Raw genomic sequence first — 13,206 nt, 5'->3', positions numbered from 1 at the left:
AAAAAAAAGTAGGTAAGACTAGATAGAAGGGGGAAGAGAATATTCAAAGACATGATGATTGAGAACTTTTAGAACAAATGTTCAGTAAACTTAAAAAATCCAAAGCAGCATAAATGACAAGAATACATGCTTCATACATCATACTAAAGCTACAGAATACCAAGGGCAAAAATAATGTTGAGGGCAGATAGAGAAGATTATCTACAAAGGAACCTCTATTAAACTGACAGCTGATTTCTCAGCATCAATGACATAAAAAGATAATGGAATGATATCTTTAAAATCAACTGTGAAAGGGGCACCTGGATGGTTCAGATGGTTAAGCGTCTGCCTTTGGCTCAGGTCATGATCCCAGGGTCCTGGGATCAAGCCCCACATCGAGCCCCACATCGGGCTCCCTGCTTGTCGGGGAACCAGCTTCTCCCTCTCCCTCTACTGCTCCCCCTGCTTGTGCTCTCTCTCTCGCTCTATCAAATAAATAAATAAAATCTTTAAAAAATAAAATCAACTGTGAACTTAGTAATGTATATTTAGTGAAATATTTTTTAAAATAATAAATACAAAATAAAGATATTTTCTGAGAAACTAAAAAAAAAAAAAAAAAAAAATCCAAGGCTAGAATTGCCAGTTGCAAGACTGGATTTCCATAATCAAAATTTACAAATTTTCTTACTGACACAACCTTTAGCATATTTACTAGGGGAAGGAGTTCATTATGAAAGGAAAGGAGCATCCATGAACAGTAAAGGGAATGACCAAAGACTATAAAAGTTAAACAGGACACTGTATAGCATTGATACAAATTAAACACACACACAACCCCCAGACACACACACAAACACACACACACACCCCCCTCAAGAGAACCTCCTTACAAATCAGCAGTCACTTGATTTACAAATCAAGTGTCCCCTCAGCTTCCAGGGGTCACAAAGTCCCATGCTCTGGTTTGAGGAGCCCTAAATCTGTTTTGAACCTCTTGAAGCTCCTTTCTGGACCAAATAAAGATCAGTAAACCCGCCAGAAAACAAGAAAGCAAGCTCAAGATAAGACTTCCCAGTTGTATGTTCTAACAGCCTAGTCCAATCCCCTGTCTAGTGTAGCTGAGCAAAGAGAAGTGGCCATTTGGGAAGGCTGATGAGAGTTGACTCCTTATTCTAATTGCCACATTTAGCTAAGCTAACACTAACTTACAGATCTACAGGGAGCAGACAAGACAGAGCAGCCATTCAATCAAGGAAATCCACCACATAGGTCACTATAGCTTACTAGGATGGGTGTTTCTTACTCCCTATGTCTACCGACTTGGTAACACTGAGGCCATCCCTCAGTATCAGAGTTTACATTTTGACCTAGACTTCCAATGATGAACAGCGGGTGATTTCTACCAGGTGAAAATCTTATTTATCTATCCTAGGCTGAGGGTAAAAAATCCTGAACGAGAGCCAAAAGACACACGAACTAGATTATATGTACTCAGAAGAATTTGTAAATCAAGTGACTGCTGATTTGTAAGGAGGTTCTCTTGATACGTGCATGTGTGTGTTTTGTGTTTCGCTTGCGTGTCTCAATGCCATACAGTGCCAGGTTTTGTAAATTGCCAAATATATAGTGATAACCTATTGAAAAGACTAAATATTGGCTTGGAGGCATTGGCTGAACTTTACCATTTTTCTTTTTATAATTAGATTTTTTTAAACTTAGCCCCACATGTCACTACTTTTAGCACAAGGCAGCAGGGTCTAGTTAAGTTGTGCTATATGCTTTTCAGTTAAACCATAACTTCCCCATGTGCATTTTGTTGTGCTCACTCAACATTAAATAAATGGATAACACCTGAATAAATTCAGAGCCCCAGAGTACACCAATTCTTGGAAATAATTTACCAGTGAGAGGTTTTTCATTTGAGCTTAATCAAGAGTGTTACTGAATTGAGGTAAAGCAGTAGTTACTTAAGTACAATCTCTACAAGCAGGTAATAGTAAAATATATAATAGTATTTATGACTGGTTGACCCATTTCTCAACCCGTTTAAATCTGGAAAGATATGTAATAAATTTGAGTCCAGTTTATGTACTTGGACTATTCATATATACAGTAAAGCTCTTTCATAAAGCTTCTTATCAGGGGAAATGTCTTAGAAAGGAAAAGGAAAATTATGGGCATGGAGATAATCCATGAGATCTTCAGCCTCCCATTTTACCATTATATCTCCTTATTTGTATTAAAAAACACAGCTATGACAATGACACTGTACATGCGTGTAAAGTGTCAAGGAGACATATATCCTCAGCAGTTCCTGGAACGTGAAGAACTCCATGGCCTTTCCCTACTGTTGATATCATTTTTCTTGTAGCTGCTTCTTGGTAAAGCTGAGTGGCAATGACAATAAATATGACATTCCTCATTTTTGAAAGCTTTCACACTTGATTAGGTATCTAGTGTGGGGACTTGTGCACAGAAAGCATTGAGTGAATATTGCTTAATGATGATCACTCCCTGCCAAATAAAATTAAACATTCTGCATGATGTAGATGCCGATAAATTGACAAAGAGACTGTAATTCTGTGAAAGATCTAGATCTTTCAACTGCAGTCTGTGAACCACTTGTCTTATAGGATTCTTGGTAAAAATGAAAATTCCTAGCTCAAACCTAAGACCTTGTGATTGAGAACCTCTGAGTGTAGGAACTTTCATTTTTAACAGTTTTTCTGGTGATACTCCTGTACTACAAAATTTGACAACTAACCATTAAATCTTGGATTTTTAAAAGAATATTTCTAATTACGTACACGTGCATTTTCATCTAGGCCACCAGAGAGGAAGTCTACAGAGAAGATGGTTTTCAATATTAGATACTGAATTCTTTATTTAAGTGGTCAAAATAATACTGAGTACATAAAGTCTTAGGCTACGCCTGTAAAATTCTTAAAAACTCAGCAGAAACTTGAATTATTCCCAAAGACAAATATCTGGCTTTTGAGGAAGATCTGGGATTTTTTACTATTCATTTTTTTGTCAGTAAGTTTCATGATAAGTGAACAGAGAAAAATTTTTGAGTCAGTTCTCTCCTGGAGAGGTCAGGAAGAAAAGACAACAGTATATAGAGTGCATCTTTTTACTTCTTGACTGTGAGCAGCAGGAGAATGTGTTCAAGGTGTGTGTAGCTGCAAACATTTTAGAATTAAGTGTAACATAAAATATCATAACATTAATTCTCAGATATAAAAAGCAAAGGCAAAGCCCCTATAAGAAGGTCTGGAATGGAAGAAATGTCCCCATGGGGGGGGGGGGGGGGTTGCTATTGGCCACACCTAGAATTCAACTCACACCGAGAAGGAATGAATATATTGCAATGCCTCCAGGAGACAAAGCATGGCTTATGTAAACACCTTTAAAATATGGTTGTTTTGTTTGATAATGATGAGCTTTGGTCCCAGTGTAGATGAGGGTTGAGGACACAGGCAGGGGGATGAGAATGGTAAAGTCAGATCTAAACTGATAACTATGCTCAAATGCTTAAAGAGATAGCATAAGAAAAGGGATTAACTGTATACGGGGTTTGAAAATAAAACCTGAAGACCAAAAGGTAAAATAGGAAAACAGAAATATGGAGAAATTTTCTAAAAAAAAAAAAAAATCAATGAAAGCCATTCTACAAAGAAATAGGAATGATCGTGGTTTAGTGAGTTGTCATCTTGGAAGCAAGAGGCTACTTGAATAATCATCTAGGACATTGTAGGACCGTGCTTCTCAAAGTTTAATGGGCATATGGATCAGGTGAGGATCATGTTAAAATGCAGAATCTGGTTCTGGATATGTAGGGTGAGACTTGAGTTCCTACCATGTCTAGCAAAGCTCTCAAGTGAAGCCAATACTGCTGGCCCATTAGGACGCTTTGAGTATCAAGATTCTAAGGTATTTTCCAAATCTAAGAATCCAGAATGGATTTACCCTGTGGCTCTGTCACTTTCTATGTGATCATGGAACTAGTTCCTTATCTTTTCTTTGTCCCAGATTTTCTCATTTGTAAAATTGGAAATAATCAGAGTTTTGCCTTATAGGAATGTTTGGAGGATTCAGTGAATTAACAGACATAGAGCATGCAAGAGAGAGCCTGCCAGGTAATAAATAGTCAATAAACGTCAGCTTTGATTATTGCTGTCATTATTATAAAGCTAAAAAGTTGTGAAATACAGAGTGCTTTGGCTTTCCCTCTTTGCTGATGTAATCAGACTGTGTTTGTGTGAAACTGAGCAAGGATGCCTTAGAGTTTCTCCTTCTCACTGCCAGATAGGCCTCCAGTTGTGGCCTAAAGTCATTTTTAGGTTTTGCTAAATTCCAAAGGAAATGAAATCTACAATGACTCCATTATGCAAATAACAGTAATGTTGAAGGAAGCGGGGAATGGATTTCTAGAGACCGAGTTTTCAGTCCTGCCTCTAATTAGCCATGTAAACTAATAGTATTCTCCCAAACCTGATAATCCCACAATGCAGGAGAACATGTGCTCCTTTTTACCACTGACTCAAACCCCCAGGACATCTTTCATGGATTGGTGACTTAGCCATAGACTTCCAAGCGACAGAGATTGCCATCGTTCTTTGGGACCCACATGCTCTTCTGGACTCTTAAGTTATCCACTATGCTGTCCATTTCCTCTGACTCCTGGCTAAATGCCCTGCTCTTAGTGATGAAGAATTCTTGGCACTCAAGCTAATATCAAAGTCAAGGGCTGGGAACCCTATCTAATGGGTGACTGTGGCTTAATGGACATTATAGGACTTCATTTTTTTTTTTTTTTTAATTTTTGGTACACCTTACTCCCCAAATGTCTTAGCTAATTAAGGAAAAAAAATCTAAATTTTGAAATGAACATTTACAGCTCACTTTGTGTGTCACTTCCAAAGTGCAATTTTAATCTAAAAAATAGTTTTACATGAATGATATCCAGGAAATAGAACAAGCATGTGGTAAATCATTAAGTATTTATTGAATTCCTACCATAAGGTCAGCACTGTGGCAATATGGAGACTATAAGAAGTGTAAGCCATTGGAGTTTAACATATAGCTAAGAGGATACTACTTACATATATGGAAAAGTTAGAGTCAATTTAATATTGAGATGAGCAGAAGCAGCTCTGGGTGCCACAACCTGCTTAGCAAGCATGTCCACCTGTCTGTCCCTCCCCCTCAAAACTCCCATTCACCTTTCCCTACTCAGCTTTTTCTACCCCCCACCCCGTAACACTTCTAACATACTATAAAAATTGCTTACATAATATTAGATTCATTGTCTCTTATTGTTTTCCCCTACAAGAATGTACACTCCATAAGGATGGGGCTTTCGCCTCTCGTTTCTTGGTGGATCTCCTGTCTATAGAAGAATGCTTGGAAGCACAGAAGTGTTCAAGAACGATGTTTTGAGTGAGGGGATGATTCATCAAAGAGACCAATACCAAGTCTGAGCCTGCATTTCACAGCTCACAGACCTTGTGTGTTCCTAACACACAAAAGAGGCCAGCAGAAAATATTTTATAACCGACTAGTTTGTACAAACTATATTTGTTATCTCTGCTCAACAATACTCAGGATTTTGTCTTTTTTTCCCCTTTGGACATCTAAAAATTAGGCTGACCTAAAGACACAAAGTCATGAGAATAAATTATAGATCATTATTACACTGCCATTCCAAGGGGAAATGAAATCTGCAATGACTCCATTATGCAGATAATAGTAACTGTGAAGGAACATGGGAATGGATTTTTTGAGATCTAGTTCTGTGTCCTGCCTCCGATTAGCCATGTAAACTGATGGAATCTCTTGACCTCAGAGTTCCAAAATCTTCAGTTGAGATAGGAAATTATTTCTAAATGATAACCACTGATACTTAACTTTGACATCTAGCTTTTTTTGACACTAACTCCATTTTGCCCACCCCATCCCAGTAACCCCCATTCTATTAATAGTTCAAGTTTAAGGCGTTAGAAAAGACAGAAATGAACACAGGAGGAGGATAATGCCTGATGGGAAACACTTACTGTTATTATCATTACGACCAAGATCATAAATATAGATTCAGGTAAGGAATCAGAATTTGAATAGTTCTAAACTGGTTCTATTTTCCCTCTGCAAAAAAACAGAAAAACAAAAAACCTGAAAGTCAGTTTAAAAGCCCCTTGAGTAGCAAAAATAATGCCATGGCATTTATCCTCTAGGCCCATTTGGTAACTTTAGACTCTCACTCAGAGTCTACTTATTGCACACATAATTCTTTGGGGCTGGAATATTTTTTTTTTCCCTCAGCCCAAAGAAATTAGAAGCAGCAAATTTTAAAATGTTACCAGTGGGTCACATCTTGTCAGAATAAATAACTTAAAGCTGGTAAGAGTTAAAGACATTCTTTCATTCAGAGATGAGATATTATAAACACATTATATTAGCATCATTAGATTATAGTAAATTTTAAAATGATTTTCTGACAATGATCTTGACTTCTCAAGACCACCTTGTGTAAGAAGGCAAGACATATTTCTGCTAGAAGGGTTTCCATTAATAATAGTTTATGCGTAGGTGCCTGAGTGGCTCAGTTGGTTAGGCGTCTGCCTTCAGCTCAGGTCATGAACCCAGGGTCCTGGGATCGAGCCCCACATCCGGCTCCTTGCTCAGTGGGAAGCATGTTTCTTCCTCTACACCCCCCCCCCCCACTTGTGAACTCTCTCACTCTCAAATAATAAAATTCAGGTACAAACAAACAAACAAACAAAAACACAATAGTTTATATGTAAACATTTTTGTTTGAGGTATCTGAAAAGACCCACTCATATCAAATTTTTATTCCCAGGTGATGTTAGATAATGAGATACATTGTATTATCTCTCCTTAAATTTCTCTGGTAATCATTACAAAAGATATTTTGGGCACTCTTCTTATATCAACATGTTTCTCTTTATATTCAGTATAAGTTGGGCAGTGTGGGGACCTGCAGTGTAAAAACATAGGTCCAGATATTGAGTATAGACGGATAAATCAGATGAAGAAGCAATCGTTTTGAGCGTGGGTTTTGGAGATGGCCCAATCTGGATTATAAACTCATGCTTACCAGCCTGGTGATTGTACTCAATTGCTTAATACCTCTGCTACTCAGATTCCTCATCTATAAAATAGTGATTGTAATACCTATTTCCAGAGATGTTATGAGGATTAAATAAAATATACATGCCAAGCGCTTAAATTTACAGCCTGGAATAGAGAGAGAGATACCAGACAAATATTTGGCGGTGAATGAATAAGCTGGGTTATCCTGGGCAATTTATTTATAAACTTTCATTGCTTCATCTGTAAAATGGGAAAAACAGTGCTTAACTCTATAGAGTTTTTAAAAATTAACCACAAAAAATTAATATGCTTATGTACACGGGACATAAATTATCCCCAGAATACCGTAAAAACCTAATAAATTATATTCATTAGAAACACTATGTTTTAATAATGAGAAAACAAATGCCAAAGTACATGGTGTAATATGAGTTCAGAAAAAGGGCAGACCAGTGTGGGTGGGAGTCAAAAAGGTGCAACTCTGAATTATTGTCATATAACTCTGAGGGGGCCTGATGGAATGCAGCCTCTCCGTCTACTCACATAGCCCCTTGTGACCAGCTGCCCTGTACCCACTGAAACAGAAGGTGCTAGGAATCAGTTCGCTGAAAAATCTGAAAGGAGGCACACACATACAAGGTAGGGCTGGTATGAACCCTACCGCTGGCCTCTGTGTTCCCTTGGCAAAGGGCAACAAAGCAAGAATGATTGCTTTTGTGAACATTACCTCTGCAAAGGCATTCCTTTGTTTCTTCAGTATTCATCTGCTTCAGTTATGTAGTTCACACTTGGTTCCTTGTTTTTGTTTTTGTTTTTTTTTTTTTGTTTTCTCAACTGAATATGTAAATAGATCTTCAATTAGGAGCCAGAGAACTTGGATTTATTTTTTTCCCCCAAACTGAAAGTAGTTCTTTTTTTTTTCTTTTTTTTCTGATGATTTAAGTGGCACATGCTCTTGGTAATTAAATCAGTCAACAGAGAACATCTGAGGAACATGTAGAGATCTTTGGAAATTTCTGCCATGAATCAGAATTTCTTTTTCTTTCTTCCTTCCTTCCTTCCTTCCTTCCTTCCTTCCTTCCTTCCTTCCTTCCTTCCTTCCTTCCCTCCTTCCCTCCTTCCCTCCTTCCCTCCTTCCCTCCTCCCTTCTTTCCTTCCTTCCTTCCTTCCTTCCTTTCTTTTCTTTCTTTCTTTCTTCTTTTTCTTTCATTTTTTTTTTTTTTTTTTTAGAGAGCAGGCAGTGAAAGGGGCACAGGGAGAGGTAGAGAGAGAATCTTAAGCAGGCTCCACACCCAGGCAGAGCCCGATGCAGGGCTTTATCTCAAGACCCTGAGGTCATGACCTGAGCTGAAATCAAGAGTCCATGCTTAACCGACTGAGCCACCCAGGCGCCCGCTACCTTAAGGGAAGTAACAGAGGATGAGGCTTCATGAGAAAAATCAATGATCATTAACTTTGATCACCCAGAGCAGCCAACATAATCTATCTAAAATGCAAGTTGGGTCATGCCATTCTCCTGTTTAAACTCTCTCTCTTTTGTATTCCTTTGTTTTTGCAAGAATATCTGTAATCCTGAGCACAATATATGAAGCTCTTCATGATCTGAGTCTTGCCCAACTGGTTATTTCCCACCATTCTCCCTCCACTAAGAACTTTATGTTCTGGCCATGGAGAGGTACTTCATATTCTCCAATTCTTAGCTTTAAAGCCCTTTTCACTTCTGGATTTTGCATAATGGAAAACTGAGCTCACAAGATTTGCTCACTACAAACACACACAAATGCTGGATAAAATATAACTAATAGCATTTTTAATAAATGCTGGTCTTTAAAAAAAACAAGACAAAATTTCCAGGTCCCAGAACCTAAGAAGAATTTGAAGTCAGAATTGTTAACGTCCTGAAGCCTGGGATAGTGGACATGGATATAGGCCTAATAGTCATGTAATAAGGGCTAATTATGCACAAAGGAGCAGGAGATGCAGCCTTGAAAAATGAAGAACAGAGGAGTAAAAATGGAAAATGGAGAAAATTTAAGGAAAAGATAATGAATCCAAAGAAATACAAAAAAGAAGAAATGAAAAATAAATGCATAGACCAAACGGAAAACAATGAACAAAAAGGTAAATTCAAACCAAACTAGATCAGTAATTTCATTAAGTATAAAGGAGCTAAATTAAAAGATAAAGATTATAAGGGGCACCTGGGTGGTTCAGTCAGTTAAGTGTCTGCCTTCGGCTCAGGTCATGATCTCAGGGTCCTGGGATCGAGCCCCATGTCGGGCTCCCCCATTCAGCAGGGAGTCTACTTGTCCCTCTGCCCCTCCCCCTGCCCATGTTCGCATTCTCTCTCTCTCTCAAATAAAAATAGATCAAATCTTAAAAAAAAAAAATAAAAAGATTGCAACACTGTTTTAAATAGAAAAAAAAAATATGTCCTATTTAAAGTAAGTGCTCTTTTAAATGCGAGGTCACAGAAAGATGGATAGAAAAAGACATACCAGCTCTAACCAAAATTAAGTTGGTGTGATTATATTAAAATTAGATGAAATAGGATACTTTTTTTGTTATTTTATTAAGCTATAAAACACATACATTAAAATTCACATTTTTTTTACTGTACTAGTCTGTGGGTTTCGACAAATACATATAGTTTCTAATTACCACCATAATCAAGATAGCAAACAATTCCAACACCCACCTGCCTTCCTAAACATGCTACTGGCCTACTCCTTTACAATCAACTCTTTTCCAGTAGCTCATGGATATCACTGATCTGTTTTATGTCCATATAGTTTTGCCTTTTCCACAATGTAATATAAATGGAACAATACAGGATACAGACTTTGAGACTGACTTCTTTCACTTAACATAAAGCATTTAAGATTTGTCCACACTGTTGTGTGTATTACTTGTTCATTTCTTTTTATTCTGGTAGTATTTTGTTATATAGATGTACCAGAATTTGTTTAACCAGTCCCTAGTTCAAACATGTGGATGGCTTCCAGTTTTGTGCAATTACAAATAAAGTCACTATAAACATTCACATATAAGTTTTTGTGTGAACATAAGGTTTCAGTTCACTTGGGTAAATAGCTAGGAGTGGGATTGCAGGGTTGTATGATAAATGTATTTTTAACTTTATAAGAAACTGCCAAATTGTTTTCTAAAGTGTCTGGGCCATGTTGCGTTCCCACCAGCAATGTGTGAAAGTTCCAGTTGCTCTGCATCCATGTCAGTAATTGTCAGGCTAAGTATTTTAAAACATTTTATCCATTCAAGTAGGTGTGTAGTGGTATCTCACTGTGGCTCTGATTTTCATTTTCCTAATGACTAACTTCCCTAATCTTTTCATGGGCTTATTTTCCATTTTGGTCAAATGTCTGTTCAAATGTTTTGCCTGTTGCTTAAGGGTTTTTTGTTTTGTTTTTTCCTTGTTATTGAGTGTTGGAGGTTCTTTATATATTCTAGATATAAGTTCTTTATGAGATATGTGATTTATAATATTTCTTTCCAACCTAAGGCTTAGCTTTTCCATCTCTTAATATATTAATCAAATGTATTCATTTTTTATAGACCATGCTTTTGTTGCTGTGTTTAAGAAATTGTTGTCAGCCCCAAATAGCAAGAATTATTTCCTTGTTTTTTCTAGACATGTTACAGCTTTAGATATTAGACAAAGACCTACCATTTATTTTTAGTTAATTTTTTGCACAGATATGAGGTATGGACTAACTTTTATAGATACATATATTTTGCATATGAGTATTCTAATGGTTTCAGCACTTTTTTTTTTTTTTTTTTTTTTTTTAAGACTTTACTTTCTCTATTGAATTACATTTGCCCATTTGGACAAAACCAGTTGTCCATAGCTAATTTTGGATTCTATTGATCTTTTTATCTACCTTTTTTCAATACAACACTGTTTTGATTTCTGTAATTTTATAGTAAGTCTTGAAATCATGTAGAGTGACATTAAATATGATGTAAAATAGAGACCTATAACTGATTCATGAATTGAAAAAATTCATACTGCAAAAATTGTCATCCTTTTCCACATTACTTTTATGGCTAGTAAAATACCAATATTTTCCTTTTATTGATCTTTCATTTTTTTTGTTTTTGCTTTTTAAAAAAGATTTTATTTATTTGAGAGAGAGAGAGAGAGAGCAAGAGAGAGCATGAACGGGGAGGAGAGGGAGAAACAGGCTTCCCACGAACAGGGAGCCTGACATGGGGCTCGTTCCCAGAACCCTGGGATCATGACCTGAGCTGAAGGCAGACCCTTAACCGACCGAGCCACCCAGGCATGCCAAGATCTTTCATTTTTTGAAGTATGATAAATTGCTTCTAAAATGTTTATATGAAATTAAAAGGTCAAAATAGTCTAGACAACTGAGGAAGAAGAAAATATCAGGGGATTTACCTCCCATTTATCAAAATTATTACAAGGGAACAGTAATTAATAAACTATATCACTCACACAGGGAGAGACAAGTAGACGAATGAAATAGAGTAGATAGAAATTCCCAGAAATAGACTCAAACATAAACAGACAGTTAATATGACAGATGGCATTATAGATTGTTGGGAAAAGATGGACTTTTTATAAAAAAGTTAGGACAATTGGCTATTAGATATAAAAATGAACTCAAACCCCTCTTCACACCAGATATAAAATTGACTGCAGGTTGATTAAAGATTTTAAGCAAATGCAAAATATTAAACCTGCCATTATGCAGAATATCTTTACAAATTTGAGGCTGGGAAATTTTTCTTAAGCAAGTCAGAAAAATGCATAAACCGAAGAAAAGGGATAGATAATTTTGATGACACCAAGATTAAGAACTGTTTCCCAAATGAAAATATAAGGAGACTTAAAATACAAAGCACAAACTTGGATAAGATATTACAGCACATATACTTAACAAAATACTCATGTCCTGAACACTTAAATAAATACCAACTCTCAGGAGAGTAATGGGCAATAATGCTTACACATGCATTTCACAGAAAATATGAATATCCAAAAAGCATGGGAAAATTGCTCAACCTCAGGGAAGAGTAAATTAAAACCACAGTGTGTCATCTGTACATACCCACTAGTAGGGCAACATTTAAAAACACTGGCATGGCTAATCATTGGTGAAGACGTGGCTCAACGTTGAGTTCTCATGCTTTACTGTTGAGCATTGGCACAGTCACTGGAAAATAGTGTGGCATTTTCTAGTAAAATTGAGACTGAGCAATCTAGTCCTACTCACATACCTTAAAGAATTCTTGCAAATGTGCATCAGCATACATAATTCATAAAAGTATTATTTGTTTTTTTATTTTTTTTATTACTTAAATTCATTTAGCCAACATAGAGTACATATTTAGTTTCAGATGTAGTGTTCAATAATTTATCAGCTGCGTGTAACACCCATGCTCATCACATCACGTGCCCTCCTTAATGCCCGTCACCCAGTTACCTCATCCCCCCACCCCACCTCCCCTCCAACAACCCTCAGTTTGTTTCCTATAGTTAAGAGTCTCTCATGGTTTGTCTCCCTCTCTGATGACTTCCCATTCAGTTTCCCTACCTTCCGCTGTGGTCCTCTGCGCTGTTTCTTATATTCCACATGTGAGTGAAACCATAGGATAACTGTCTTTCTCTGACTGACGTATTTCGCTCAGCATTAATACCCTCCAGTTCCGTCCATGTCGATGTAAATGGTAAGTATTCCTCCCAAAAATATGGAACGCTTCACGAACGTGCGTGTCATCCTTGCACAGGAGTCATGCTAATGTTCTCTGTATCGTTCCAATTGCAGTATATGTGCTGCCGAAGGGAGCACATAAAAGTATTATTTGTAACAGCAGAAAACTAGAAACAACTTGAATGTCCATCAATAGTAGATTGTATCAATAAACTATAATACATACACACAATAGAATATCATACAAAAGTGAAAGTGAATAATGATAGCCCTGCATAGCAACATGCCTGAATCTCAAAATTGTAATACTGAAGAAAAAAAAATTACCAAGAGTACTGTTTGTGTGATTCTATTTGTATGAAGCTTTGCAACAAGCAGAACTAAACCCTATATTGTTTAGAATACATAC

At 36.8% G+C, this 13,206-nt stretch overlaps 1 long non-coding RNA gene and 1 other non-coding gene across 2 annotated transcripts in view; both read right to left on the bottom strand.

The window, feature by feature from the left end:
* Positions 1 to 12,763, bottom strand: part of LOC117999066 — a 23,554-nt gene extending 10,791 nt beyond the window's left edge. Inside the window, exons 1-2 of the long non-coding RNA XR_004676200.1 lie at positions 12,681 to 12,763; positions 6,042 to 6,129 (exon numbers count right to left, since the gene is read on the bottom strand). This is a non-coding gene — a long non-coding RNA (uncharacterized LOC117999066). The remainder of the gene's footprint in view (positions 1 to 6,041; positions 6,130 to 12,680) is intronic.
* A 65-nt stretch (positions 12,764 to 12,828) lies between these two features.
* LOC117999094 lies at positions 12,829 to 12,935 on the bottom strand. The gene has a single exon (XR_004676208.1). It is a non-coding gene; the product is annotated as a U6 spliceosomal RNA (small nuclear RNA).
* Positions 12,936 to 13,206: the final 271 nt, after the last annotated feature.

The sequence above is a fragment of the Mirounga leonina genome, unplaced genomic scaffold (assembly GCF_011800145.1).
Source record: "Mirounga leonina isolate KUSES-001 unplaced genomic scaffold, KU_Mleo_1.0 Mir_447, whole genome shotgun sequence".
Lineage (NCBI taxonomy): Eukaryota > Metazoa > Chordata > Mammalia > Carnivora > Phocidae > Mirounga > Mirounga leonina.
Note: the sequence above shows the minus strand (reverse complement) of the source record. Positions and strands in the feature narration are given on the sequence as shown.